Source organism: Canis aureus, chromosome X (genome assembly GCF_053574225.1).
Source record: "Canis aureus isolate CA01 chromosome X, VMU_Caureus_v.1.0, whole genome shotgun sequence".
Classification (NCBI taxonomy): Eukaryota; Metazoa; Chordata; class Mammalia; order Carnivora; family Canidae; genus Canis; species Canis aureus.
In genome coordinates, this window is record NC_135649.1 from 31,986,816 (window position 1) to 31,992,597 (window position 5,782).

A 5,782-nucleotide genomic window follows, 5' to 3' on the forward strand; every position below is an offset into this window, starting at 1 on the left:
AACCCATGTCAATATAAAAGGACGCCAAACTCCCTTGACCTTAAAAGAAAATTAAGCCCGGGGTCCACTCTCCCTTCCCCCTTCCGGGTATAAGATTAGTATAAACCCACAAGGTTAACAGCATATTGCTTCATTGTGGGGAGGGGGTGGAGTTGGGAGGCAAGACACCATGGTGAGGAATAAAATCAATGAAAGGAAGTAGAGGTACAGGAAGCAATAATGTTAAAATAGTAATACATAAAATGGATAACTGCAATCATTTTTTTAAAAGTTTTTTTGAAAGATTTTATTTAGGGCAGTCCGGGTGGCTCAGCGGTTTAGCACCACCTTCAACACAGGGCCTGATCCTGGAGACTCGTGGATCGAGTCCCACGTCGGGCTCCTTGTGTGGAGCCTGCTTCTCCCTCTGCCTGTCTCTCTTTCTCTCTCTCTCTCTACTCTGTGTCTCTCAATAATAAAAATAAATAAAATCTTTTTAAAAAACATTAAAAAATAAGATTTTATTTATTTATTCATGAGAGACACACACAGAGAGAGACAGAGGGAGAAGCAGGCTCTATGCAGGGAGCCCAATGTGGGACTCGACCCTGGGACCCCAGGATCACACCCTGAGCCCAAGGCAGACGCTCAATCGCTGAGCCACCCAGGTGTCCCTGCAATCATTTTCTTGAGAGGACTTGACTTGTGGAAGATAAACTTCTATTGCTGTTGCAAAAAAACATCTGTATGAAGTAGAAACTGGTTTCAGTAATAGTAGTAGAGAATATGTGCTAGAAAGTAGAGGTAATAACTGGATGTAAAATCCTGGCTGCAATTTAAGAGAACAGTCCTAGGTGATTAGGCTGAAGCCAACACCTAATGAGGACGAAAGCCTTGTCTGTGGGGAATTTTGGATGCTACCTGGAGAAATATTACACTGTGGGTAAACCAAAGTGACTTGTTTTCACAAGTGTTGTAAAGTTTCATATAGTGAAAGGTTTTTTCTACATGCACTTCAATTTCACAGCAAGAATGGCATAGGATACCTAAACACAGAAGAGAGCAACTCCTTGACTTTTGAATCATGCATACAATTCAAAATGATTACACTATCATTACATCTAGGGCTTTCTGCAGCTACAAGGTGGTGGTCATGGAGAGCATGGCCCCTGATACTAACATCTAATAAGCAGCCACCCCCTCCTTCTATGTGTGTTCTCTTTTTTGCATTTTTTCTTCATTTTTATTAATCAACTCTGCTATTGTTGCTGCTTCTTAGCAAAACTGGCAAAAACAAAATTGTAATCATTGAACATAGTGCTCTGGCAATCAAGACATTTAAAGCCTTCAATCTTCTGAGGTGAAGAAAGCACTGTGAGACATTTAGAACTCTGATTTACAAACTGGTTGGTCACAAATTTTCCTAGCTTGAAGACTTCCACAACTTTCCTGATCAGATCATCATAGGAGGTCTGACTTAAGTTTGTTTCAAAGCTAACATAAGAAAATTCTGGTTCTAGATTGATGTGAAGAGTCCAATAAGTTCCATCCAATTTCATTCCATTCAATAAATACCCACAAGGATTGAACAATGTGGCGTCAATGACAGAACCTGGTATCACGTCACGAATTCCACTCCCATGAGTGACATCCTTTGCAGTGACATCATCTTTCATGTAGAACTGGTCCATAAAAGCTCACTTACCAGAATTTCCAGGGTTTGATCTGGCTGACTGATTACCCAAGTCTCTGGGAAATCCAAGGTGTACAAGTACCAACATACGTCCCATACAATATGTTGCTTCATTTGGGAAAATTGCATTAAGAAATTCTATTTCTTGGGACACCTGGGTGGCTCAGTGGTTGAGTGTCTGCCTTTGGTTCAGGTTGTGATCCCGGGGGTCCTGGGATCGAGTCTTGCCTCAGGCTTCCGGAGGGAGCCTGCTTCTCCCTCTGCCTATGTCTCTGCCTCTCTCTCATAAGTAAATAAATAAAATTTTTTTTAAAAAAAGGACAGAAATATTTTATTTTCCAGGGTTTTTTTTTTAAAGATTTATTTTTGAGAGAGAGATTGGGTAGGGGCAGAAGAAAAGGGAGAGAGATCAGCAGATTCTGTGCTGAGTGCGGAGCCTGACGTGGGGCTCGTTCCCACGACCCTGAATCACGACCTGAGCTGAAATCAAGAGTCAGAGCTTAACCAACTGAGTCACCCAGGTGCCCCCATTTGCCAGAGTTCTGATTGTGGGGTGCTGTGCTTTTCACTGGGCATGCTCTGAGCACCCGGAGGCATGTACTGACCTACCATGCAGTCATTTGGTGCTGATATGACACCTCTAGGAAATGTTGGAATCCTGGAAGTGAAATAATGGAGTAAAAAGGGGATTCCTGGGTGGCTCAGTGGTTTGGTGCCTGCCTTCGGCCCAGGGCGTGATCCTGGGGTCCCGGGATCGAGTCCTGCATTGGGCTCTCTGCATGGGGCCTGCTTCTCCCTCTGCCTGTGTCTCTGCCTTTCTCTGCGTGTCTCATGAATAAATAAATAAAATCTTTAAAAACAAAACAAAACAAAAATACCCCTCATCCTAGGAATGCTGCGTGCCATTACTTTTATTTGAGAATTCATTTAAGACTTTCCTAACATTCCCTCCTCCCATTAAGCCAAAGCAGTAAAGTGTTCCAGTGAGAGCCAGTCCTTGCCTCAGCCAGATCATCTTTCTTAGCAAGCATATTCTCATTTTCCTTTGTGGAACTCTCACACGAGATTTCTTTTTTTTTTTTAAGACTTTATTTATTTATTCATGAGAGACAGAGAGAGGGAGAGGCAGAGACACAGGCAGAGGGAGAAGCAGGCTCTCTGTGGGGATCCCAATCAGGAACTCCATCCCAAGACCCCAGAATCACGCCCTGAGCCGAAGGCAGACGCTCAACCACTGTGCACCCAGGCGTCCCTCACGAAATTTCTCAATTTGGCAAGAGAGACAAATGTTCATGTTCATGCAGTGAAAGGCTGGCATCCACAGAGAACCAGTCCCAATTGTGTCATGTGGCTCTTCCAAGCCAAGCACCTTTCTCTTCTGTATCCATTTTAAGGGACAAAATCTCAGTATCATCTGCACTGGAAGGGGCTTTCAGGGTCATCCAGTCCACTTCCTTCATTTTACAGATTTGGGATGTAGGCCCAGAGCGGGGGAGTGGCCAGCCCAAGAAGCCATGCAGAGTTCATCCTGGAGATCAGGCTCTCGGCGGCCACGTGCTCCCCTAAGATGGGGACCATCCAGCTCTACACAGCACACATTGGCTCAGGTTCAGTACCTAAGCGCCTACTACCTCCATCCTGCCTACAACTCTGCTCTTCAAAGGGCCGAAGACTCAAAGCTCCCACCAAAGCCTCATCACTGAGTCATTTTACCTCTCAGGAAAAGTAATCAACCTCCCCTGCAGGCATTCAGTCTCCTGGTGTTGACAATTTCATCGCCTTGAGAAAGCGATGCAGTTTGTACCCTTTTCACAAAAGGCTGGAGTGTGCTTCCATTACAACCGCCCTTATTTCCCCCAATTTCCTTTCAAAGCCAAGTTTACCAACCCGTGACACAACCCATGAGCAAAAGCCAGCTTTGCATGTGTATTGAATGAACTTTTTTAGGAAAGCAGGCTAATAGTTTGAAAACTGTCATTAAGAAATTAATTTTCAGGGATCCCTGGGTGGCGCAGCAGTTTGGTGCCTGCCTTTGGCCCAGGGCGGGATCCTGGAGACCCGGGATCGAATCCCACATCGGGCTCCCAGTGCATGGAGCCTGCTTCTCCCTCTGCCTGTGTCTCTGCCTCTCTCTCTCTCTCTCTCTCTCTCTGTGTGACTATCATAAATAAATAAAAATTTAAAAAAAAGAAATTAATTTTCACTTTGAAATTGATCCTTTATGGTTTGTTTTCATCAATGTGACACTTGCTCCTTTTCAGATATCATCATGCAGCTATGGGGAAGGGACCCTGGGTGCAGTGGTATAAATATACTTTTTGAATGCAATGAGCTGTACTCCACCTCCATCTCTGCCACACATACACAAAGGGTAGGTCTTAAGGGGAACGTTTGAATTCCCAACATTTACATGCCAGTATTTTAGACTCTAGAAATACATAAAGGGCTTCTACACACACTCTTGCTTTTAAAATCAAGGGAAACAGAAGATTGATAGTGGTGGCATTCAGGCATAGGTACATAATTGTTATGCCTAGACTCTTCTTTTCTTTTCTTTCTTTTTTAAAGATTGTATTTATTTATTCGTGAAAGACACAGAGAGGCAGAGTCATAGGCAGATAGAGAAGCAGGCTCCATGCAGGGAGCCCGATGTGGGACTCGATCCCGGGACTCCAGGATCACACCCTGGGCCGAAGGCAGGGGCTCAACTGCTGAACCACCCAGGCGTCCCTTCTTTTCTTTTCTTTTCTTTTCTTTTTTTTTTAAGTAGGCTCCATACTCAATATGGGGCTTTAACTCATGACCTTGAAATCAAGATGCTTAGACCCAGGGGCACCTGGGTGGTTCAGTGGATTAGATGTTTGCCTTTGGCCCAGGTCATGATCCAGGGGTCCTGGGATCGAGCCCCACACAGGGCTCCCTGCTCAGCAGGGAGTCTGCTTCTCCCTCTCCCTCTGTGTGCTCACTTGCTTTCTCGCTCACTTTCTTTCAAATAAATAAATAAATCTTACAAAAAAGGATGCCTAGACCCATCCTAAGCACAGCACCCAGACAAAATTAGAGCCGCTATGTGAATTGCAGATTTGAAGCACAACATTCTCTTATTCCAGGCCCAAGGATCTTGGTTTAGGGGGGAAAAGATGGAGGCAAGGAAGAGTCTCTGTCCACTTCTCACTGGAACAAGGAAGGCAAAAGATGAAACAAAGGTTTTTTTTAAAAAGATTTATTTATTCATGAGAGACACAGAGAGAAAGAAGCAGAGACATAGGCAGAGGGAGAAGCAGGCCTCCCGCAGGGAGCCCTATCAGGGACTCAATCCTGGATCCTGGATCACTCAAGGCAGACACTCAACCGCTGAGCCACACCCAGCACCCCACAAAAGTTGTTTTTAAATAGAAAGTGGGGGGGCGCCTGGGTGGCTCAGTCAGTTAAGCATCTGCCTTCAGCTCAGGTCATGATCCTGTGCTCCTGGGATCCAGTCCTGCATCAGGCTCCCTGCTCAGTAGTGAGCCTGCTTCTCCTTCTCCCTCTGCTCCTCCCCCTGCTTGTGCTCTCTGTCTCTCTGTCTCTCTCTCAAATAAATAAAATCTTTTTAAAAAATTAGGAAATGGAAAAGGAGACTGTGGAGACCTAGAGGGGTAAGAAATCAAGGTCAACAGCTGGGCCCAGAGCTATTGATCAGGTTTCTGGAGCTAGGTGGTGAGGGGGCCTGGCAGCTCCGCACTTCCTCTGGGAGGTGTGTATGTAGGGGGGACAGGCACAAGGAGATGGCTCTGACCAGCTGGGCATATAAAAGAAAGGAAAAACAGAACTCAGGTTCATATGCAAATGAGTTCCTTACATCTCCTTTCATAGCCACCACCATAAAGTCAAGCAACAGATCTTTTTCTCACTAGCTTGCCCTCTTTTTAACTCAAATCGTCACCTTAAGGAATTTCATCAGTATTGAAATATTCATAAAGAAGCAGAAAAAGTCAAAACAGGGAGGGGGGAGGGGGGCTCACAATGGGATTGACCTAGTACAGGTCCCTAACTCCAACACCCTAAGAAAAATCCAAAAGGGTCCTATTCTTTTATTTTATGCAGAAAAAAATTCCAAGAATATTCAAT

The 5,782-nt window shown here is 44.9% G+C and overlaps 1 pseudogene; it reads right to left on the reverse strand.

Annotated features, from left to right (window-relative positions):
* Nucleotides 1–1,238: 1,238 nt before the first annotated feature.
* On the reverse strand, nt 1,239–3,309 carry LOC144308833 (S-adenosylmethionine decarboxylase proenzyme 1 pseudogene; annotated as a pseudogene).
* Nucleotides 3,310–5,782: the final 2,473 nt, after the last annotated feature.